We start from the raw sequence: 25,812 nt of genomic DNA, 5'->3' as shown, positions 1-25,812 counted from the left end.
TATGCAATATTAAAAGATGTATTAAGATAAAACTAATTTTAGTATAATAAAAATTCATATGCTTTCAGAAAATCGATCAAGCAATTTAGTAGCTTGGAAAAATAATGTAACACTGTGAATCTAGATAAAATTCTAAATAAATGTTTATGTACAATATCCTCAGAGTGTTAGAGGATCATAACTTTCTGCCCTAATCAAGTCTCCTTTTAATTTCCACAAAGCTTGATTTGCATCTACGTTCCCTTTCCACGTGAGCCATGCTTTGAAACTCTTCCCGGGGATTCCAATTTCGATCTCTTGTGCTGTCCATTTCCTTCATCAAGCACATTACATTGATTCCAGGCATGTTTTCAGCATTTTCCTTGTCCTAATACCAATGGTAAAGCTAGTTCGCTTTTTTAAGAACATATAATGATATAGTCCGTGCCACAGTTAATGAACTGTATCAATATTGATACATCATTAAAGTATATACTTTATTCAGATTTCCTTAGTATTTACCCAAATCCTGTTTTGTTTTGTTTCGTTGTTTCCCAATTTCCAGCCAGAATACTACACTGCATTTAGCCTATCGAAATAGGCTCCCTTTGGCCTATGAGTTTTTTCAATCCTTCCTTGTTTTTGATCACCGTCATTGTTTGAGAAATACTCATCAGGTGTTTAGAGCATGTCCTTCCATTGGTTTTTGTCTGTTGCTTTCTGGTTATAAGACTGGGTTTATCAGTTTTAGGGAGGAAAACCAGAGGTGTAAAGTGCCCTTTTCAGCACACATCAAAGGTAAATGCTGTCAACATGATTTGTAGCTGTTGACGTTGACCTTGGTCATCTGGCAAGGCTAGCATTTGTCAGGTTTCTCCACTTTGAAAAGTGTAGAGACCTCTCCAGAGCTGTGGCCCCCAGGAGTTTTCTCACTTTTCCACTTGCCCACACTCAAGCCTCTGTCAATTAGAGGAAATTACCCTTTAAGTGTTCTTGCTCCTTTATGGTTATGGCAGCTTCTCTCCCGGCAGCCAGATCTTGGCCGTGACTCTGGATTTCCTGCCTCTCCCGGGATTGGGGGTGCTGTTTGCTTGGCGACTCAGTTCGTGGATGGGTCGTTAAAATCATTACCGTTATTGATTATGGATAATCAATATCCATATCGTTATTGACCCAAAATCATGGGTCGTTAAAAAAAAATCATTGATTTTCATTTCACTCTGCATTTTCTGTGTTATGGACAGGAGTGTTGAGTTCCAAGCTCACTGCATTCATTCTTTCTTAGATGTGCCTCTCATGATTCAGAAATGAAGCTAGGGTTACGAATGATCACTTTATATTCTTGAAATATTTACCTTTGTAAATTCATGGATCTGTTCACATAACTTCAGTTCTCAAACGTCTCTTGGTGATTCTTGCTCCCCTGTGAAAGCAATTCCAAACTGTGTAGCCAAGAATAAAAGAGTTCCCAAATTTGCTTCTAACTTCCTTTCTCCAGCTTCATCTCTTTCTGTGTAAGGTTCACAGAATCCCATCTTCTAGACAAATTTACAATGTACTCTTTAAATATAGAGTGAACGAACTCATCGCTTCCCTTATGTACCTTCCTAATTTCTGTTAACCATAAAAGGCTTAGCTGAAATATTGTACCTCTATCAAGTCCTCCTTAAATTCACAGGCAACTCAGTTCCTTGTTCCTGTCCATTTTCTTAATACTATAGTAAAACCTTGGTTTGCGAGCATAATTCATTTGGGAAACATGCTTGTAAACTACAGCACTCAAATATCAAAGTGAATTTCAAGAACCACTGGCCCAGTTGTGATCATGTGACCTTCAACGACTCATATGGCAAGGCATCGCTCGTTTATCAAGTTAAAATATATTAGAAACGTTTGCTCATCGTGTGCAACACTCGCAGAACAGGTTACTCGCAATTCAAAGTTTTACTGTGTTTCTCTTATATGGCACGATTTGTATCAGTCGAATAAATAAATACTAAACCACCCAATATTCAACACATAAATAATTAAAATGTTAACTGGCTCATTTATTTTCTTCTGACACAGACAACCTTCTTGGGGGTGGGACAGTGGGGTATCTGAACCCTTTAATGATCGTATAGAACAGCATACATTGTGCACTAAAGAAGGGTTTATTACAGATAAAAAAGTTGAATAATTGAATTCAACACAGACTATAGTACCAAAAATTGTTAATAATTGTTGCATTAATGAATTTAATAGAGCCACAACATTTAATCCAAAGCCATAATTGAAGTTAATGGCTTTGTTCTTTTCATTTCCTTGCCCAGTTCGTTTACAAACATTACTTTTGCCTTCATAGACTTCTCATAAACGATGCAAGGTACTTGAATTCAAGGACTATCGAATTGAATAAGACACAGTGATCTTGTTCAAAGTAGAAAGATAATGATTCATTTTACGAGTAAAAGCAAAAATGTCTGATTCTGTCTTTTTAATATACAAAAGAATTTGAAAATTAGATATTTTTTAAAGGACCGCGTTTCATGAAAAAATATACATTGTTGTTTCAATTGTTGACCTCATAAGGCTCTTAACGCTTTTCTCAAAGAGCATAAGCAGATAATATTGCCTCATCTAGGAACTCCTTAATCACCAAACGGTGCAATACACTAGAGCTCTGTGGCTTGCCTCTGCACATGGCGACAAGCGGACTTCTCAGATCTGTGACAGGACTGGCCGCCCGATGCAGGTGCTGCTGTGGGGAGTGGGGTGGCAAGGGTTCCAAGACTGAATACTATGTCTGAACGATCTGTTACATTGCCACCTCATTGGAGAGAAGTGTGTTTTCTTACTTCCTACCTCAACTCGCTCTTGGATCTTAATTGCAAGGTGTAAATAATGAAACCATCAGCGCTGAGCCTACACATAGCCATTGGGACATTCGGTGGCTTTCTAGGAAACAGGCAATAAAACGTATTGCCATGATGGATAACTATGTTGTAATAATTTTAATTCAGGGTTTTCATTGAATAACCTCTTAAGGAGGCGGTCATATAATCCATTGTAAGAGCAAGGTGAATGTCTGAGAGACTGCAGATTTACGGAGCAGTTAGTCCCTCTTAAATAGGTGAAAGGTCATGGTCATTATAACAATATTTAGTAGCTAATAAAACTGTTTATCTACTGCTTGGTTTATTAGCCAGGTCATAGGGGTCAAGCACTAAAGTCAAATAAAAGTTATGTCTCTTTCAAAAAAGGTACATCGCCAGAATCTTCAACCAGAGCATAATAAAACAGCCCAGCACATAACTGACTGCAACAGACTTTTAGTATCATATTTACAGCAGCCCATAATCAAAGCTAATAAAAAAATCATTTAAGGCAGCCAAACAGGAAGTTAGCAATACTGTGACCATTTTTAACACCTGCATTTAACAATTAGCATGAAAAAAATGTTCAGCACCTAACATATGTCTTTTGGTGCTTCCATTAGAAACAATTTCACTCCCTCACAAATTTAAACACTAACTCTGAACACATTCAATCGACTTTAAAGCTCTAATATGTGATTCTCATTTTTAGCCTTATAGATTTCTCTCCCTTTAGTGTCCACGGATATTATGGGGCTATACTTTTTAATAATATATTCTTTCTTTTTCACTGCAAGTGATTTAGGAGTGTTGTCATTTTCGGTAAAACTCTCATGAAAACAATGACACTTTCTTAGAATTCTTAAGATGAGTCATTTTTTTCCCCCTCTACCTGGAAAAAAAACCCCACATATTTCTGATTCCCAGCCATCCTGAAGCCTGTCATATACACCAAGCCTTCATAAGGCAGAACTCATTGTACACAGGACAGACCATTGGGAACAGTCACAGAGAGGTAGGAACTGTACAAAACGTGGACTGGAACTTTTGTTAAAGAATATTTAAAGGTCAAAGCCCTTTCATTATGAGGGTGCTCAGGGGAAATAATGCTCTGCGTTCTGTCTGACGTGTTCCCTGACATAAGTCAGTAAGTGTCAGAAGTCTGTTAACTTCTTCCAGGTTTCTTGGGAGCTATTTAACCTTTTGCAATGTTGCATATTACATTACACTAATGTATCTGGTGTACTTCATGTTAATAGGTCTATTTTAAAAGCTGATGTCGATATAAAGATGAAATGCACTAGATTTATGAGATCACTGCAGACAAAATTTGTATCTGTCTTTTCTCCTGGTTTGCTGAGAAATCTGCCTGGCATCTCAAAATCCATAAAACTGCCACTGTGTTTCACTTTTTCATCCAAGGGACGCCAGTAATGTGATAAGGATCAAGGTTTGAACATAAACATAGAATACGTACAAAGCTGTAAGTTTTCTCAGTCACTTACCTTGCGTATTAACCTTAAATACGGATATTAAAGATGCACACAGACACAATTTTTTTTTAATTTAAAAATTAGAAATAGTTTTTGGGGTGCCCGGGTGGCTCAGTCAGTTAGCATCCAGCTCTTAGATGCATGATCTTGATCTAGGCTCAGGTCATGATCTCATGGTTTGTGGCATTGAGCCCTGTATCTGGTTCTGCACTGACAGTGTGGAGCCTGCTTGGGATTATCTCTCTCCCTCTCTCTCTGCCCCTCCCCTGCTCACTGCTCATGCAAGTGTAATTTCTCTCTCCCTCTCTCTGTCTCTCTCTAAATGAATAAATAAATAAAAGTTTTTTTTAAAAAAAGAAATTTTTTGCAAACTGCAATGTGCTAAGAGGCTAGCAGGTTATCGAATGTCTCTCTTTTTCAACAAAAACAATATGAAACAAACAAAAGCAACAGCACATTTTCATTTCAGTCAAACAAACAGGACAACAACTATAAACCCAGTCCTTTCAATTTCCATTTTGACGATATGATGCTTTAAAAAAGTAAGTAAGATCAGAGTCACTGAATTTTTTATCCAAAGGTAGCATGCCAGTTCTGTGTTTCGCCCAAATTTGTTAACCTCTTGGAGCCATGGATCTTCATATAAAAACAGAATGAGTCGATCAATATCACAGAATTGTGAATATGAAATAAAATGGCGTACAGTAATACCTGCAATTGTGAGTAACTTGTTCTGCGAGTGTTTCCACAAGATGAGCAAACATTTCTAATAAATTTTAACTTGATAAGCAAGCAATGTTTGCAGTACGTGTGGCCGAAGGTCACATGATCACAACTGAGCCAAGGGTTCTGAAATTCGCTTTGATATATAAATGCTTTGGATTACAAGCATGATTCCAGAATGAACCGTGCTCGCAAACCAAGGTTTTACTGTATATAAAATGCTAGCAAAATCCCAGTTACATAGAAGAACTCAGTACAAAGTTGTTTCACATGTTCCATATGGATGATGCACACTCTGAATCCCTGCGTATCTGCAAATACCCCTTTAATTCCAGCAGGCAGAATTTCTTGCTCGTATATATCATTTTATTAATTTTAGCCCTTTAGTCTCAATATTCTTTTGATGTTATTTCAGTATTGGGATGAGGACACTGATTATCATCCTTAATAGATAGTATGTTCTTCCTAAAATTACCTGCAGAATTTTAGATTCCTTAATAGATAGTGTTTTTTTTTTCCTTAATAGATGGTATGTTCTTCCTAAAATTACCTGCAGAATTTTATTCTTATCTTTGAAATTTAGAAAACTGAGAACATTTAGGAACCACCCACGGTATGTATGGTACATTTCTATTCTAATGAATCTATCCTAAAACTTGAACTCTTTGAATCTGAAACTGTATACCTTTCTTCCGGTTAGGAACATTGTATTTTGTTATTGATTTAATAATCGCCCTCCTCTATCAGCCCCTTTCATATCTCTAAGTATCTTATTTACACATAAGATCTCCTGTCATCGTCTCTGCATTGTGAGGTTTCTATTGTATTTTTCCCTGGGCTTGGAAATGTCTTTTCCTCTTCATCTTCTAAGATATTAATTTGTGTATAAATAGTAACCATTGAGAACACCTGCTGAATTTTACGTTTAAAACTTGAAGATTCAGTTATTTTTTTAAATGCTGTACTTAGATCTCAAGTCCTTCCATTACATTAATACATTTTAAAATTATTACCCAAGTTCTATCAGTTCAAGAAACCGTATTTTTTTAGTTTTGAACATGTATTGGATTTGATCTTCCATCTAGTGTCTGAGTTCCCTTAGATATGCTGTTAGTCAAATTGCTTTTTGCCTTGTATGCCTACTCGTTACTGGAGTAAATATTGGGGCACCACATCAGCAATCTACCATATGAGTGAAGATAAAAAATTGTGTGTTAAACCGGGTGCTCTGAGAAGCAGGCGTCAACCTGAGACACTGGATGTGAAGAGATTTATGGAGGAAACGGAGGGTGGTTTAGTTGACCAACAGTGATGCAGACCTGGCCCCCAGGGGGACACTGGGAAGAAAGGACGGTTGGGTAGATGATTTCTTAGACCGTGGCATAGGTTTAAGAATGTTTGGTAAGGCCGATGCAAATCTCTTGGGCCAAAGTTTCCCATTAAATCCTAGGAACCAGCCTGCCTGAGTATCCCTGCTGCAATTAGCCTTTGACTTAGAGCAGCCTGTGAGAGCTGGCCTCTGCAAGGAACCATGCTGATGAACTTCAGAGTACAGGAGCAGGGGTATTAGTCAATTGTGCTTCCCATAGTTGAAGTTCTGAGAAGTATGTTCTCATTACGTCCACAAATTCTCCTCCTACTCCTCTGAATTAGCTTTGCTGAGCCCATTCTCTCTGGTCTCCCTGAACACTCAGGTACCTGTTCATCCTCATGTAAACTTCCGGGGGGCCAGGAAGACCTATTTCAACTGTCTAGTCTTTGCGTGTGTGTTTGTATGTGTGTGTGTGTGTGTGTGCGTGTTTATTTTTGAGAGAGAGAGAGAGAGAGAGAGAGAGAGATACAGAGTGCCAGTGGGGGAGGTACAGAGAGAGAGGGAGACACAGAATTCGAAGTAGGCTCCAGGCTCCGAGCTGTCCCAACATGGGCCTCGAGCTCACAAACCGTGAGATCATGACCTGAGCCGAAGTGGGACGCTTAACCGACTGAGCCACCCAGGTGCCCCAACAATTATCTAGTCTTAAGCCTGGTCCTACCTTCAGGGAACTGTGGATCCACACTGGATTCTTCCAGAACCACAGCCTCACTCACATCCAACTGCTGCTATCGCGTGTCCTTGCAGGCATTGGAGTTATGGCTAGTGAAAATAAACATGTATTCATATTATCACCTTAGAATTTCTAATGGCAAATTTCATGGGATGTTCCTCTCTGCCTTTTAGAATGTGAAATTCTTGAAGGTGAGAATAGTGTCCTACTGCTGATCAAATTGTTGACATCTATGGGGCACCTGGGTGGCTCGGTGGGTGAAGCGTCCGATTTCAGCTCAGGTCATGATCTCACAGTTCCTGAGTTTGAGCCTGGCGTCGGGCTCTGTGCTGACAGCTCGGAGCCTGGAGCCTCCTTCCGATTCTGTGTCTCCCTCTTTCTCTGCCCCTCCCCTGCTCGCAGTCTATCCATCTCTCTGTCTCTCAAAAATGAACAAACGTTAAAAAAAATAAATAAATTGCTGACATCTATCACAATGCTTCCATATCAACTCTATCGAAGGCAGAATGAGTTATTTGTAGGTAGTAATTGTGGTTTACATTTACTTTACTGAACATATATCCTCGGAGTTTTATTTTGATGCTTCTATTTTTTTTTCCTATGGTTCAATCAGTGACTATATTATAATCCCATATGCTCAGCAATTTATGGTACAAAAAACACGGTCAGTAAATTGCACACTGCTTTCGGAAAGCTTCAAAACAATGTTATAACATTTTCTTTGAATTGCAAAACAATTGTACTTTCATCATGGAAAAAAAATGGAGTGCCTGGGGTGGCTCAGTCAGTTAAGCCTCCAACTGTTGATTTCATTCAAGTCATGATCTCACGGTTGGTGAGTTCGAGCCCTGCATCAGGCTCTGCACTGACAGTGTAGAGCCTGCTTGGAATTCTCTGTCTTTCTCTCCCTCTCTGCCCCTCCCCCACTGACTTTCTTTCTCTTTCTGTCTCAAAGTAAATAAATAAACTTAAAAAAAAAGTCTATCCTTAAAATTCTACAGTTTCAATTTCTAACTAAACTTGCCACAAACACCACCACCTTATTACATAGCAATTATTATTTTTTTCAGCTGAGGGCAAGTTTACCCATATAAAAATCAGTTACTTCAAAGCAAAGTCCAGGTATGGCGGAGGAGAACAGTGCCTTGAGTTACTTTACCATACCATGTAAAGGAGCAAACTGATCACCCGTAATAGTCCAATAAATAGAAACATGAGAACCCTCAACATAAAATTCTAGAATTACTCTGCAAATCGCTTGAGGACGTTTGCCTCCATTCTTCCAGTGAAAATGGCAGCCATCGCACTCCACTGGGCAAACAGGAGTGGCTGGGATCCTTTATGCTGTGACGTGCCCTGAAGGGGCCAAACAATTTGCTCCTACCCTGGTGTGGCTCTAGCTCCCAAGTACGCTTCTCCAGGCCTCTTGCTGAACCCAAATTTCCACCCACCACTTCTAAGCCATAAGAGCAATTGCTTCTTTTGAAGAATCATATTCGAACACTCTCTCTGAAGCTACCTGAACTTCACTCCTCTTGCTACGGCACTGTAAGATCTCCTCCTTTCTTGTCCTGGGTAGGACACCCAGTTGAAGTGGTTCTCATGCTGTCCCACGGCGGCTGGGGATCTGGTTGATTTCACTGACAGCGTTTAATGGCATGGCTCAGAATAGGTTTTGACCCGTAGCTCCCCCACTGCCTCCACTTGAGCAAAGGCAGGGGGACGCTTCTCAGAGTCCCAGTAAGTAGACTGCTAAGTCGTGCCCTTGACCCTTTCTCTGCTCCTGTGCATTGAGTGCCACAGGATTGTCTTTTTCCCCTCCTTTCTTTGGATAAGATACTTAAATTTATTTCTTTTATTCATGGTATGTGACCAGTGAGGTGGAATTGTACTGCTGAGAGTTGGAAGGCCGCAATACCTGTATTGATTGTTCCGAACATTATAGTTTGAGTAATAGAAAGTCTCCTCGTGAATTTCTAAGTTATTATCTGGCTTCTGGGTCGCCTGGGTGGCTAAGCGTCTGACTCCGGCTCAGGTCATGATCTCACGGTTCCTGAGTTCGAGCCCCGTGTCGCACTCTGTGCTGACAGCTCAGAGCCTGGAGCTGCTTCCGATTCTGTGTCTCCCTCCCTCTCTGCCCCTCCCCTGCTCATGTTCTGTCTCTCTCTGTCTCAAAATTAAATAAAAACATTTAAAAAAATGTTTTTTTATCTGGCTTCTTACATTATAGTGTCAATAACACCAGACAGCTGAAGCTCTGGCAGAACATATTTTATTTTGTTTTGTTTTATTTTATTTTATTTTGTTTTATTTTATTTTATTTTATTTTATTTTATTTTATTTTATTTTATTTCTTAATCCCCATCAACTATTTCACCATATCCCCATCAGCCTCCCTTTTGGTAACCATCTGTTCAGAATATATTTTAAATTAAATGTTTATGTTGCAATAACTGTAGATTTGCATGTGGTCATAAGAAATAATATACAGAAATCCAATGTACCCTTTACTGTTTTTACCCAAGGTAATGCCTTGCAAAAGTATAAGTATATAACCTTTTTATTTTTTATATTTGAGAGAGAGAGAGAGAAAGTGGGGGAAAGGGACAGAGGGAAAGAGAAAACCTATGTGTGGGGCTCAATCCCATGACCCTGGGATCATGACCTGAGCCAAAATCAGACTGAGGTCAACAGACTAACCAGCCAGGTGCCCCAGTATGTAACCTTTTGGGATTGGCTTTTCCCATTCAGTATGTATCCGTGGAGATTCATCCACGTTGCTCTGTGTTTCTTTTTATTGCTGAGTAGTAATCCATGATATGGATGTACCATAGTTTATTAATTTACTTGTCGAGGGTATTAGCATTGTTTCCACTTTGTATTTATGGTTTAAAAAATCAAATATAGGGGCCCCTGGGTGGCTCAGTCGGTTGAGCATCCGACTTCGGCTCAGGTCATGATCTCACAGTCTGTGAGTTCGAGCCCCGCATCGGGCTCTGTGCTGCCAGCTCAGAGCCCAGAGCCTGCTTCGAATTCTGGGTCTCCCTCTGTTTCTGCCCCTCCCCTGCTCACGCTCTGTCTCTCTCTGTCTCAAAAACAAATAAAAACATTAAAAAAATTTTTTAAATCAAATATAAACATTCATGTATAGGATTATTGTTAAGATAACTTCTTATTTCTCCAGGATAAACGCTTCAAGAGGGGAATTGTGTTGAGTGGTAGTTTTATACTTGGATTTCTAATAAAAGAGCCAAACTATTTTCCAGAATGGCTGTACCATTTTAGTACACATTTTCCATTTACTTACACATTTCTATTAGCAATGTAGGAGTGATCCATATTCTCCACACCCTTTCCAGCATTTGGTGTTGCCACTATACACGCACACACTCACACACACACACACACACACACATATATTTTATTTTAGCCGTTCTGATATTGCATAATGATTTCTCACTGTGGCTTTAATTTGCATGTATCTGACGTTTAATGAAATTGAAAATGTATCCATGTACATATCTTTCATCTATCTGTGTATCTTCTTCAGTGAAATGTGTACCCACGACTTGTTCATTTCCTAATTGTATTATACTTTGTTTGTTATTGTTGAGCTTTAAAATTCTTTACATATGTTAGATACAAGTCTTTTGTTGGGCATATCATTTGCAAATATTTTCTTCTACTGTGTAGCCTTTCCTTCACAGTCTTTCACAAAACCACAAAACAAGGGTTTTTACTTTTGATAAATTCTAGTTTCACACTGTTTTTCATTTTATAAATCTTGTTTTTTAGTGTTAAGTCTAAGAATTCTCTGCCTAAGCCTAGACCCCAAAGATTTTCTCCAAAGCTCCTTTTCTAAAAGTTTTATAATTTTATATTTATAGCTGTGATCCATTTTGAGTTCATTCTTGTCCAAGTTGTAGTAAGTAGAGGTTGATTTTTTTTTTTCCTCAATGATGTCAAATTTTCTAATGTCATTTGTTGGAAAGGCTATCTTTTTCTCCACTGAGACTTTTTTATACCTTTTTTGTACCAGTTCAGCAGATAATTGTATGTAGAAGATACACGTTTTTAAGTTCTCTTTTTCATTCTATTGCTCTATTTCTATCCCTCTTCCAACATAATAAGTCTTAATTACTCTAGCTCTGAAATAGGGTTAGAATAATTCTTTCCCAGTATTTTTTTCTCTTTAATAGTTGTTTTAGTTATTCTAGTTCCTTTGCTTTTCCATATAAATTTTAGAATCTTCTCATTTTTCCATAAATGTTACCAGAATTTTAATAAATCCTGTATTTTTGGGAGGAGAATCGATTTTATATTTCATAAGTATGTCTCTCCCTTTAGGGCTTCTTTTATCTTCCTCATGCATGCTGTGTAGTTTTCAACATACAAGTTTTGTGCATGTTTTGTTATATTTATACCTAAGAGTTTCATATTTTTGAGTGATTTTAAACACTTTTATACTTTTGATTTGATATTCACATGTTGAATGTTGGTATAGAAAAGCATAATTGATTCTTGTACACTTACTTTATATCCTGTGACCTTGCTGAACAGTTATTAGTCAGGTTTTTTAGCTTCCTAGGGATTTTCTACATAAACAATTATATAATCTGAAAACACGACTAATTTATAGTTTACTTTGTGACTTATGTGCTTATCATTTCCCTTTATTATCTTATTGCATTGGACAGAACTTTGAATGCTGTCCGTATTAGGTAAATCTGGTAAAACTTGACATCCTTGATCATCTTAAGGGGATCATTTATCTTAAGAGGAAGCTATGCAGATTTTCACTATCAGCATAATGTTAGCTCTGTATTATTATAGATGCTTTTTGTAATTTGAAGAAGGTCTACTTTATCCCTAGTGTATTGAGAGTTTTCATCATGAATGTACGTCAAATTTTGTCATGTGCTTTTTCTGCATCAATTGATAGGATCATGTGGTTTTTTTAATTTGTTGGTTGGTTGGTTTTAGTTTGTTAATATTCCAGACCCCCAACACATAGTCATGGTGTATAATCTTTTTTATTTAAATTACTGAATTTGATTTGCTAATATTTTGTAAAAGATTTTTTGTCTTTACATTAAAAACATATTTGATTTTTGGTTTCCTTTTTTTTTTTTTATATCTTCTTTTCCTAGTCTTACTATCAAGGTCAGACTAACTTTAAATAAATTTGGAGGTTACTCCTCCTATTTTTTTTGGAATAGATTGGGCAGAATTATTTCTTCATTAGACCTCTGAGAACATTTCACAATAAAGCTCTTTGGCCTTGGAATTTGTTTGTTTCTTTATCTTTTTCTTTTGAGAGAGTTTTCTAATTCTGAATTCAGCTTCTTTAGTATTTATGAAGCTATTCAAGTCATGTATACCATACTGGATGAGTTTGACTTATTTCTGTTTTCAGGGTGTGGTTTATTTTATCTAACTTGTCAAACTTATATATGTAGAGCTATATGTTATAGTCCCTTATTATTATTTTGGTTTCTACAGGGTTCGTAGTAATAGCCAATCTTCTGTCTCATTTTTTCTATCAATTTTCAAAAAGAAGCGTTGAAGTCTCAAACTGTAATAGTTGATTTGTCTATTTTTTTCTTTTAGGTTTAGCTTTTAAAAATATTAACATAACTTTTTTTTTTTAATGTTTTATTTTATTCGTGAGAGAGAAAGAGATGGAGCACAAGAGGGAGGCGGGGCAGAGACAGAGAGGGAGACACAAAATCCGAGGCAGGCTCCAGGCTCCGAGCTGTCGGCACAGAGCCCGATGTGCGGCTTGAACCCACAAACCATGAGATCATGACCTGAGCCAAAGTCAGATGCCCAACCGACTGAGTCACCAAGGTGCCCCCAAAATTAACATAACTTTTTAAAGGCAGTTTTGGGCTTAAGAAAATTTAGCAGAAAGTACAGAATACCCATTAACACCATTTTCCCATGATCAAAGATTTCTCTATTATTAACATGTTGCATTAATGTGGTACATTTGATAAAGCTGATGAACCAATATTGATACATTATTAACTAAAGTTTTTATTAGATTTTTAGTTTTTATTAAATTTCACATTTTCGTGTTGTACAGTTTCATTGGTAATGGCATGTATTTAGCAATACAGTATCACATAAAATAGTTTCACTCCTCTAAAAATCTCCTATACTCTACTTATTCAACCTTCTCTTTCTCTGCCCAAATCCCTGGCAACCACGGACTTCTTACAGTCTCTATGATTTTGCCTTTTCTAGAATGTCATATAATTGGAGTCATAGAGTATAGTCTTTTCATACTGGCTTCTGTCACTGACCAATATTTATTTACAATTCTTTTCTGTTTTTATATGGCTCGGTAGCCATATAAAACCTATTCCTTTTTCTCACCAAATAGTTTTCCATCGCATGAATGTACCACTGTTTGCTTCTCCATTCATCTATTGATGGACAAGTAAGTTGCTTCCAGTTGTAGTGATTATGATAAAGAGACGCTGCAAATATTCATGTGTATGTTTTTATGTGGATGTAAGGTTTCAAATTAGGTAAATGGCAAAGAGCATATTGCTGAGTTGTATGATAATTCTACAATTACCTTTGTAAGAAACTGCCAAACTGTCTTCCACCATGGTCCTACCATTTTGTCTTCCTGCTAATAATGAATAAAATCTCTTGTTGCCTCACAGAACTCAACCACAATGGATATGGTCATTTTTTGGACTTCAACCATTCTAATAGTTATGTTGTAATATCTCATTATTTTAATTCGCATTATGCTAATGCTAAATGATGTTGAGCACATATTTTTTTAATATCTTTACTCTGACATTCTTGAAGTACCCCATCTGGTCACTTTATTTTTGGGGAAAACAAAACAAAACAAAAAGATGGTAAGCCAATTAACTAGCCAAAAGATAGTGTATTCAGCAAACGGTACTGGGGTAATTGGATATCTATATGCAAAATGTTCGCCTTACCTTGAATTTAAATAATACATAAAAATTAACTTCAAATGGGTGATAAACTTAAGAGTAATAGCTCTTTATTTATTTTAAAAAATTACTTTTAAATTTTAAAAGAGTAGAAGAAAACCTTTATGGCCATGGATTAGCCAAAGATTCCATAGGCTAATGAAAACAATAGCATGGTATATAAAAGAAAACATTGATGAGTTGGATTTCATCAAAATTCAACACATTTGTCCTTCAGAAGACACTACTAAGGAAATGTAAAGACAAATATTTGAGGGACTATTTGCAGATATTTGAAACACATATAAAAGACTTGAATCCAGAATGCACTAGGAACTCTTACAACCCCATATTAAGAAGACAGAAATAAAAGTCAAAATATAAGATAAAAAAGCAAAAAGATATATAAATAGCTAATAAACACATAATCATTATTATTCATTAATGCAAATTAAAAGCACAATAGGATACCATTTCATATCTACAAAAATGACTATTACAAGTAAGGTAGATAATAACAGATGTTGATGAGGATATGGAGAAATGAGAAAGCTTATATATTGTTGGTGGCATTGTAAAATGGCCCTGCCACTTAGGAAGAAGTTTGACAGTTCCTCAGAAAGTGAAATGTAAAACTACCATGCAACAAAACAATTCCACTCCTGGGTTTATATTGAAGGAAAATAAAACCCATATCAACACAAAGAATTTCACATGAACATTGATAGCAGTATTCATAGTAGCCCCAAACTGGAACAACCTAAATGTCCATCAAGCTTTGCGTGTTCAATGGAATAGTATTTAACGATAAGATGGGATAAATACATGCTGTCATGTCAGGGATGCATCTCAAACACATTATGCTAACTGCAAAAAAGCCAGACACAAAAGACAACATATTGTATGATTCTATTTGTGTGCATTGTCCGGGAAAGGCAGATTTGTAGGGCATAAAGCAGATTAGTTTTTGCTTGTGGTTGGCTGTGACAATGGGCATTAACTGTATATGGTCATGAGAGGTTTTACTGGGTCCATAAAATGTTCTAAACCTGATTTATAGTTATTGAAATTTGAAAATCTAGTCATGTGAACAGGAACTACAAATCAATCCAGACTTTAGAAACCACTTTCTCACTCCGTCAGAGAATATTCTGGTCTCAATTAGATGACATTGTAGCTGCCCTTGTTCGTTGATGGTGTTAGGCCTGATGCAGCTGAGTCCTTTGAAGGTACTGTGTTTCATTAAAAGAAAAATCGTAAACCAAAGTAATAGATCTTCATATTAGTAATGTAAATGAGATCAATAACAATGACACCCTATGTCTAGTCTAAGCAAAACTACCTGTCAATATCATAAGGAAAAGGGACACTAGTAGAACCATTTTCTTGCTTTAGCTTGGAAAGTAGTAACTAAAATGAAAAGGGACAGTCTGACAAGATAATATACCTCCAAGAAAGCAACTCCACTCATCTGCATTGCCTTTAATACAAAAGAGTGAAATTGACATATAATTTGCAACCACCAAAAACATTTCATTTCTGTTTCGTGTCGGTTACATTCTCTACCGTATTCCTTTTACTTTTCCATCATTTCTTCTGTCAAGCAATAAAAATGTTTCAGTAGCAGGAATCCCAAGATTCCTTCTTCTCAGATTGTGGGTGTGTTTCAGTCAGTTCCCCGCTCCCTGGACTCCCTCCGTAGTTCAAACATTCTTTTCTGCTTAGTGAATTAACTCCAGTGACTTTGTTAAGATGAGATCTACTTCATAATCAGGCTGCCACTGTTAATTATAGACCAGATTTACTTTCTAAAAGTCCAGCCTATAATTTGGTGATGGCACAAATTGATTGCCTGGTACCTTATGCTTCCTCTACTGACATCCTAGTCCTTGAATCTCCCTCCAATAGTCTCCACACAAACAACAGTCCAGATGTGTGACATATGAAGGAAGGTGTGCCTTACAGTTTTGATCAATCTGGCTACACCTTTTTTGAAACTGGTCCAATATCCACTAAAACCTGAAGTCATCAAAGGACTATGGCTCCTTGTGTCCACATACCTCCTAAAGGAACTAATTATCATTTCGTTTAGCCCTTGTAATATTCTTGTTCTTGAAATTTCAAAGATAAATGGACGTGGCTTCCAATTTATCCAAGATCTAAGAACCATTAATAAGACTGTGTATCCGTACATCACAGATATACGGATTCCCTAAACTTAGTACCAGCCTATCATCAATTTCCAACACAGTTGCTTATTTTACAGGGATAAATCTATGCTAGGCATTTTTTAGTATGTTCTTTGCCCATACTCACAATATTCATTTTCATCCACTTAGGCAAACCAACAATATGCCTAAGTGTTTACAATAGCACTCTCTCATTGTCACAAATATGTCAGTCATAACTGGAAATGAAAAGATCTCTATCATTCGCCGACAGTGTTGGCATACAAGGAAACCAGTCTAGATAAACTTTAATTTGTCAGACTCAAGTGTATTATGTAGGCCATGACATCATGTAAAATGAAATATCAAAGGCTGGAAAATATCGTTGACTTTTTCCAGCAAATTCCTAAAGAAAACTTAGAGGACTCCTTGTTCTCATAAAACAGTACTAATGTTGGATTACCAACCTTACTGAACTGACTCCCTTTTTTATACATTCCGACAAAAACTAATACACCTAAGTCTTTCGCCTGCCCTAGGTCACAAGGACTGTCTTCTTTTATTTAATTTAAATTGTCTAAGAAAAAAACCCCACACAACAGAAAAATTTACTATCTTTCCCATTTTTAAAGATGCGGTTCAATAGTGTTAAGTATATTCACATTATTGTGCAAAGAATCAGATCTCCAGAACTTTTCCATCTTGCAAAACTGAAACACTATACCTGTTAAAAGACAATTCTTATTTCCCCCTCTCCTTAGACCATGGCATGCATGCGCTATTCTACTTTATATTTATATAAATTTTACTACTTTAGATACTTCATACAAGTGGAATCATACAATATTTGTTTTTTGTCACACTTATTTCATGTGGCATAATGTCCTTAAGGTTCATCTCTGTTGTCTCTCATTTTGTCAATATGATGTATGAAATTAATTGATTTTCATATACTGAAACATGCTTGAATTCCACAAATAAATCCCACTTGGTCATGGTGTATGAAACTTTCAATGTGCTGTCGAATTCAATTTTCTAGTATTTTGTTGAGGATTTTTGCATCAATATTCATCAGGCATATTGGTCTATGGTTTTCTTTTCTTGCGTTGTCTTTGTTTCTTATGCCAGAGCAATGCTGGCCTCGTAGAATGAATTTGGGAGTGTTTCCTCCACTTCCATTTTTTAAAGAGAAGATTGATGCTAATTATTCTTCAAATGCTTGGGAAAAGTCACCAGTGAAGCAGTCTGTTATTGGGCTTTTTTTGTTGTTGGGAGGTTTTTGATTACTGATTCAATCGCCTTACTAGTTATTGGTCTGTTTAGGTTTTCTATTTCTTTATGATTCAGTCTTAGAAGGATGTGTGTTCCTGGGAATTTATTAATTTCTTGTAGGTTACTCAATTGCTTGGTATATAACTATTCCTTGTAATATATATATATATATATATATATATATATATATATATGTAATTTTTTATTTCAGTGACATTAATTGTAATGTTGCCTCTTTCATTTTTGATTTTAGTTATTTGAGTCTATTTTTTTAATATAGCTAAGGATTTGTCAGTTTTATTGATCTTTTCAAAAAATTTCATTTTGTTGATTTTTTATTGCTTTTATATTCCCCATTTCACTTATTAATTCATTTCATCATAAATTCAGCCATCAATTTATTTATATATTCATTTTGTTTTATTTCACTTTTCATTCTGCTCTAATTGTTATTATTCCCTTCCTTCTGCTAGTTTTGGTGTATTTTTTTTTCTTCTTTTTCTGGTTCCTTGGAGTATAAACTACTGATTTCAGATTTTTTTTTAATGTAGGTACAGTTATAAACTCTCTCAGCACTACATTTGCTGCAAACCATAGTATTATGTTTTTGTTTTCAATTCCCTCAAGTTATTTTCTAATCTCTCTTGTGATTTTTTTTGAACCATTAGTTGTTTAAGAGTGAATAGCTTAATTTCCACTATTTTTGGGTTTTTCAGTTTTCCTTCTGGTATTGATTTCTAGTTTCATTCCACTGTGTTCAGAAAAGATACTTTGCATAATTTCAATCATTTTCAATTTGTTAACACTAATTTTGTGGCCTCACATACGCTCTATACTGGAGAACATTCACATGCACTTGAAAGAATGTTGTTGGGTTGAGTGTTCTGTATATTGTGTGTTAGGTTCAATTGTTCCACAGTGTTGTTCAAATTCTCTATTTCCTTGTCAATCTTGTGTCTGGTTATTCTAGCCATTATTGAAAGTGAGGAATTGAAATCTGTTATTATTATGCTGTTATATATTTCCTCATTCAATTCCGTCAATGTTTCCTTCATATCTAGGTACCATTTACGTGGAATATCTTTTTCTACCCTTTCACTTTCAGCTCATGTATATTTTTAGATCTAAAGTGAATCTTTTATCAACAGCTTATAGCAGGATCCTTTTTTTAATCCTTTCAGCCTGTCTACCTCTTTTGACTGGGAAGTGTAATCCATTAAGTAATTACTAATCAGAGAAGACTTCCTATTGCCATTTTGTTAATTATTTTGTTTATAGCTTTTATTTCTCCTTCATTTTCTTTCTTACTTTATTGATTTATTGATTGTTTTTTGCTTTATTGATTATTTTAGTCACATGATTTGATACCCTTCTAATATCCTTTTGAGTATATTCTAAAGATATTTTCTTGTGACTACCATGGAGATTAACTAAAATCTTAAAATGATGGCAATATGTTTTAAACTGATGACAGCATAATTTCAGTGCATACACTTCAACAAGAACTTATAGATTATCCCAATATCAGCTAGAAACTGGAAGTTCACAAAAGTGAGGATCTCACCCCATCCTCGACTCCATCATGTGAAAGGTCAATACGGCTAAATGCTGCAAGCTTTCAAGCAATGTGCCAAAGTTTGTGATCAATATTTATAGGTAACCTTTCAAACCGAAGAGCTACAAGAACCTGTGCATGATCTTGCACTTGGTTTAAAGGAAATGACACCAATGTAAGATTACTCTTGAACTTTGTTAGAAGGGACCTCACAAGGTATGGCCATGGTAAATTCTGAAATAAAACTCCAGTTAAGTTCCCCCAAGTTTCATGTCTCCAGGTTAAATGACATTATATAGCCACCGCCTTTATTTTCACTTTAAAGAGAGATCCAAATTGAAAACTCCCTTGAGAGGCTCCTGAAACAGGAGTATCAAGAACGAGAGACTGGGAGATCTGATTAGCTTCCATTTAAAACTTTGTGACCAAGACTCATGAACCTAATATCCTTGGAATAGTACTTTAATTTTTTTTTTTTTTTTTTTTTGCTTTTTTGCTTCCTTTGCATGGCAATATTTTTGCTTTTTAATTTAAGGTTTTAATTGCAAAATAGGATTCTTAACTGTCCCCTATCATCTTATTTTTTAAGTTTATTTATTTATTGTGTGTGTGTGAGAGAGAGAGAGAGAAAGAGAGAGAGAGAGAGTGAGAGAGACTGAGTGGGGGAGGGGCAGAGACAGAGGGGACAGAGGATCTGAAGCAGGCTTTGTGCTGACAGAGCTCCAACTCCTGAGCCCATAAGATCATGACCTGAGCCAAAGTCAGATGCTTAACCAACTGAGCCACCCAGGAGCCCTTCCCCTATCATCTTATTTTTAATACAACCAAGGAGGTAAAAGAAGGTAATGAGAAATATATACACTTCTCTGGATTTGAGTTTGGGATGGAATCTCTTCTAATCTCAGATGGAGAGGATCTTGGCTAAAGGTAGCATCACAGTTCTTCTGATAATTCCCACTTTAATACTTGCAACTGACATATACTGCTGGTTTATTTCGAATCTTACGTGGTTTCAATTCAGCCATTATTCAAGAAATTACTGACATTCACCAAAAAAGACAAAAGTTGCAACAGCCTTGATGTCACCATCACTAATTGTCTGAGACTATAGTCTACATGAGTTTTATAGATCTGGAGTTCTGAAAATACAGATATGAGCAAACAATAAGACCCAACCTCCCTGTTGACCAAGTTGAGGGGCTCTGAGAAACACTTAAGCAGTGAAAAGTTTCTACTGTAACCTTCATACAAATTTAGTTCCTAATGATTCTTCGGTATCCTTCTTGCCCAAACAAGCTGCCCAAGACACGGTTAATAAACTACAAGACAATCTCTCCCTCTTCCAAGAACTATTTCTTTTTTTCAAAAATGTTTATTTTTGAGAGAGAGAGAGAGAGAGAGAGCACACAAGTGAGGGAGGGGCAGAAAGAGAGACAGACACACACATACAGAAAGTAAAGCAGGCTCCAGATTCCCAGCTGTCAGCACAGAGCCCAAGGTGGGCTCGAACCCATGAACTAATCAGATCATGACCTTAGCTGAAGTTGGAGGCTTAACCCACTGAGCCACTCAGACGCCCCCCAAGGACTATTTCTGATAAACTCTTCCCCATAGTATATTCATTTCAATTGACCATTCTTGCTAAAACTCTTATCTATAGCCTTTCTTTTTCAAAGTGTTTTTGTGCTGTAGAATTCTGAATAAAGGCTTACACTTAATAACTTTCTCTTTGATTTCCTCCCATAAGATTTAGTAAAACATTCCTTAGATATTGGGACTTTCTGTAGTTTTGAAGAGTAGATTGACCACTTGAAGTCCTCAATCACATCTATAAAATAGGTATACTAATTTTTTATTATTCATAGCCATGTAATAATTGAATAAGGTAATGTGGGTATCAGTGTTCTATACTCTATAAAGCATTGTATAAAATGTGGGAAGATAAGATTTTACTTGCACACCTCACCATTTTCCTGAAGTATTGGGCACACGTACTTCTTCCCTGGGCCTGCAAATAATGGACATTCCTTTGCTAAGGCAGAGGGAAGAGACAGACGTGCCATTTTGACGAATCAATGCAATGTCAATATTGGCAACAGAATAGTTAAACTCCCGTAAGTATGACTTTAAATACTTGCATATGTTGTGTCAGCAAGAAAGAAAATGTAGAAGGATATATGGCTGGTTAATGTTGGTCCTATTGCCTTAATGTATCAGAGAGAAAGAGAAAAGAACTGTAAGGAATATATAGTAGGTCTTGAGGGATTACTATGTGCTAAGTAAGGCATCAAACATTTGATCTATATTACCTCCTTATAACATGAGTATGAAATCGGTACTATTATTCACTCAATTAACATCTTAGGGAAATATAATGTAAATACATTCTATAATAAGTAAAAAAAAAAATAGTAGAGCTAATTTGAAACTGGGAAATCTGCCTCAAAAATCAAATGGTAGTCCAAAACAAGAAAAGAATCAAACAGTAGTCCAAATTACTAAGATACATGAATTTTAAAAATTGTTTATTCCATATGCTTTTCTGAAAAATCTGGTACAATGACAGAAATTTTCCTTTCTTCATCTCTCCCTTGTGAGAGATAGATTCTAATCTATTCTAACCTATCCTGATTTAAATCACATCACTATGCTGAAGGAAAACGTCTGTGGAAATAGTTGACTAACACCCTGAACCAGAGACTTAAAGAGAAAAGAAGACCTCTAGAAGGAACAGTCTATGAGGAGATGGTTGAAAGGTATCAGGAATAAAGCAGAAGTGATGAGGAGAAAGTAAACAATTATTTCAAATTTCCAGTTTCAGTTCTGACACATAAAGAGTGTGGAAGTCACTGACCCCACACATACAATAAGGAAAATCTAGACAACCTCAAATCAATAATTTTGCATTGACTCATCAGAGAACTGAAACTGTGTCAAATTTGACCAAAATCTGACCTGGAAAATCTAGAGACTCATATCTGAGGTCTACTCATGGACAGCAGAGCCACCAAAACCACAAACTGAGAGGATCACTTAATGGGTAAATTTGACTAATCTCTGGAGGTGGAGTGTAGACAAGCCTGAGAATGGGAAACTACTGGTGATTGTGGTCTTAGGGGGACCCCCACATGCTCCAGGAGCCACACCAAGTTCTCCTGGTGTAGAGTCAAGAAAGGTCTCCTTGTGGATCTGGCAAGGCAAAGGAAGAGTAATCATTGTAAAAATAGCCCCAGAGTATTCTTTGCAACAAAGAAATATTCTGGGAGTGGGTAGAGACTTTACCAGAACCTTATCTCAACTCAGGGAAAGGCCTGCCTGCCACTTCAGCTTCTTCTAGCCATTCTATACTACTAAAAAAGTTAAAAAACAAAACAAAACAAAACAAAACAAGCAAAACAAACCCTTTATCATTGTAGAAACACTTGTGACAGTCACAGTCCAGAGACACAGGCCTGTCTCTGAGACACAGAGACACTATAAGCCTGAGATTCGATCATGAAGTTATAGAATACTTCTCCTCCTTGACACCTTACCACCATACCAATAGCAATCCTTCTGAAGAAGTTTAAGAGGGGACTGTCTTGAAGAACAGATACATAAGGACCTCAAAATCAAGTAGGGAAATACAAAGGAGGAAAGTAGAAGAATTTGAAATCTTTGGCATGTATATCTACAGCAAACATTAAACACGGCCCAAATTCTAGATGTATTACTTTAAATCCTCTCATTGAGGATCTATTTAACTCAATTCTGATTACCCAACACAATATGCCATATGGCAAGAAAAATCAGTGTATAAAGAGACAAGTTTAGAAACAGACTTGGATGTGTCATAGGTGATGGAATCATCAAGCAGCAGATTTAAACTACTAGGAAAATGTCTTAAAGGCTCTAAGGGGGAAAATAGACACCATTTAAAGATGGGTGAAAACCACAAATACAAGACAATTCGAAAAAATAATCAAAAGGGAATGCTTGAAGTCAAAACCACAACTGAAATAAAGAATGCCTTTGATGGTCCCGCCACTCAACCGGACAAGAGCAAGGAAAGAAGCAGTTATCTTGAATACAGGTTAATATCAAAGGGCCCAAGAGGACCCAAGTTTGTCTCCATGCTTCATAAGAGGCCTTGGTGGCCATTCTGAGCCATAAGGGTGCCACTTTGATGACCAAATCATAACAGGCAGCTGGGTACAGAGGGTTACAGCCTCTGGGCCCGTGAGAGGCTCTGTTTTGAGAAAAGCAGCTTGTTGCCAGTGATTCCACACTACTGGCACTGGGATTTTCTTGCATCAGAAGCATGGTCAACCTATGGTCACCTTATGGCTACCATGGGTGCTCCAGAGAGGAGGTTGCTAAAGCCTCCTCAGTTGAAGGAGCCTCTTGCTAGGGAAGAGGCACTAGCGGGCATGACTGTTCTAATGCGATTGTGACAGATTCCAGAGGTTTTTGTTATAGAGTCCTTGATCAAGGAGGGGCTTATTTGCAAGCAAAGCATACAGGGACTTAAGTAAAATTTGGAAGTGAGGGACATGTTGTCTTCAGAAGCCAAAATGGCTGAAAAGTTGTTGGACATTTTTTACGTTGTGCGTGCTAAAAGATCAACAGCTGTTCCTCAGTCATGGCAAGTATGAGCAATCCTTTATTTACCAGTAATGTTTGGAGGCTGAACAAAATTCATAAGGCCTACAATGTATCCCTGTGTGTTGTGAGTTCCTCTGCGAGTGGTTGTATGTCCTGAATGAGTGTGCCAAATGAATGTCCCTGAAAGAGGATGCAAAATGAGTGCGATGTCATGCTTGTGCTCCTGGACTAAGTTGAGGGAAGTTAAGTCCTTGCTTGCAAAGACTGTGTTCAAAGGCCTTGTTGAAAAGACTTGTGTGGCAAAGACTGTGTTCAAGGGCTTGTTCAAAGCCCCATGAGCAGACAGGTGAGACGTATGGTATGTCTTCAGAGTTGAAAGAAAACTTCAGCTGACAGATTGTTGAAAGAACACTGAACAGAACATATTAGCCAAATCCAATACGACATTTTTAGAGAGATTACCAGTTGCTGATTCGATAGAGCCGGTAATTTCAATATTTTGCATGGAAGTTTCAATGGGATCCACGGCATTAAGGTTGCAGTAATCTATATGAGGAGCCACGTTGTTCTTTCTGTGTTTCAGAACAGGCTAAACTGGACTGAGTGAAGAAGCAATCAGGATAATTAGCTTTAAAAAAAAGAAGTAGGTCTTGAATGGTGGGTTTTAATCCTTGAAATCTCTGTTTTAATTTACATTGGGCCATAACATGTTGACTGGGGGAACATCTACGGGGTCCTATTTTATCCAGACAACTTGAAAATTCCAAAGGCCAATTTAATTTTAACTTAATACTCCCTGGGTAACAGTAATGCCCCTTCTGAGATATTTCAGTGTAATGGATTCTGTGGTCATGCAGAATTTAGGCAAGACAGTAGTCTTGATGGTAAAGCTGGGGCACATCTATTTGTACTTTTATATTTTATAAGTCTTTTAAGAGTACAGGGAAAACCTTGCCTAATATGTGGAATGTCCAGGTATGTCTGTAATTTGAGCCCAGACCATAAAGATTAAAACCATGAAGATTTGCCAGTGGATACATTTTGCAGATATTAAAGCTAATTCAGATCCACAGTTGTTGAGTGCTTCCTTCAGCGAGCACTGTATCATTAAAATTGGGATGATACAGAGGAGATTAGCGTTACCCCTGCACACAGATGACACGCAAATCATGAAGCCTTCCATATTAAAAAAAATAAAAAATAAAAGCAAAGCTGTTGAGACACAAAAGTCAATCAGTGGCCCTTTATGTTTTGTTATTTAATTACTGTAGTAAATTTTGGATTGTGTCAAATTGTGGACCTCTGTTTCACGTATTTCTGTTGTTTCCTTCTCTGTACCCAGGTTTCTATTTTTCTTGTATCCTTCCTTTTTTTTCTTTTTTAATTGTTGTTATTGGATATACTTCAGACAAATTCCTCTCTACCTTGCTCATATTACATGAGCTTCTTCCTCCAGAGAGCCTCAAATTAGCGTCTCCATGGGTTGTGGCCTCTCCCAAGGCAACGGCTGCTTATAGGATTGAAGCTGGGCTTTATCGGCTTTGAATTAGCCTCTTCACTGTGCCACAGGGGTGACGAGTGCTTTTCTCTGTAATCCCAAGGATCAAGATCTTTGTTGTAACAGCAGCACAGAGAGCAGCAGCAGAGGTATATTTATGGGTGATGGGGAGCCTTGTGCTCTTAGATGTGCAGACCTCAGCATTCGAGATAATGACTCCATTTTTCTTCTTTCTCTCTATTTTTAAAAATTCATTAGTGACTGCTGTTTCATGGGTGACCAACTGATGTTCCTATATGCTACACAGAGTACAAGCCTTTGAGCCCTTTACAGAACAGAGACCAAAACTTGGTTGAGACACACAACGAATTTGGTAACAGGTGGAGACTCTTTTCCCCCACACCTATCGTCAACCAGTTTTATTCTAAACACAGGCTGATATTTCCAGGCTGAGATGCAGAACCCAAGGCCATGAAGGAAGACCCCAAATTTGTATGACTGTCCCTCCAAAACCAAATATTGAAAATTCCAACCCAAGTCAGATAAATATGTAAGAACATTTCTATGGAACTCAACAAATGTAGTTCAGTGCAGCAAAACTCAAGCACAAGGTTGTCAGCCAGAAGTGGAGACATGTCACATACCATTCCTAGTGGCTTCAGATCAGTCAGTGAAAAC

General features: G+C 37.0%; 1 non-coding gene across 1 annotated transcript; it reads left to right on the top strand.

Annotated features, from left to right (window-relative positions):
- The first annotated feature begins 24,715 nt into the window (after positions 1 to 24,715).
- On the top strand, positions 24,716 to 24,825 carry LOC113594767 (U6 spliceosomal RNA). Its single transcript, XR_003415210.2, has one exon. It is a non-coding gene; the product is annotated as a U6 spliceosomal RNA (small nuclear RNA).
- The last annotated feature ends 987 nt before the right edge of the window (positions 24,826 to 25,812 follow it).

The sequence above is a fragment of the Acinonyx jubatus genome, chromosome F2 (genome assembly GCF_027475565.1).
Source record: "Acinonyx jubatus isolate Ajub_Pintada_27869175 chromosome F2, VMU_Ajub_asm_v1.0, whole genome shotgun sequence".
Lineage (NCBI taxonomy): Eukaryota > Metazoa > Chordata > Mammalia > Carnivora > Felidae > Acinonyx > Acinonyx jubatus.
The sequence above is the reverse complement of the archived record's forward strand: the minus strand, read 5'-3'. Positions and strand labels throughout refer to the sequence as shown.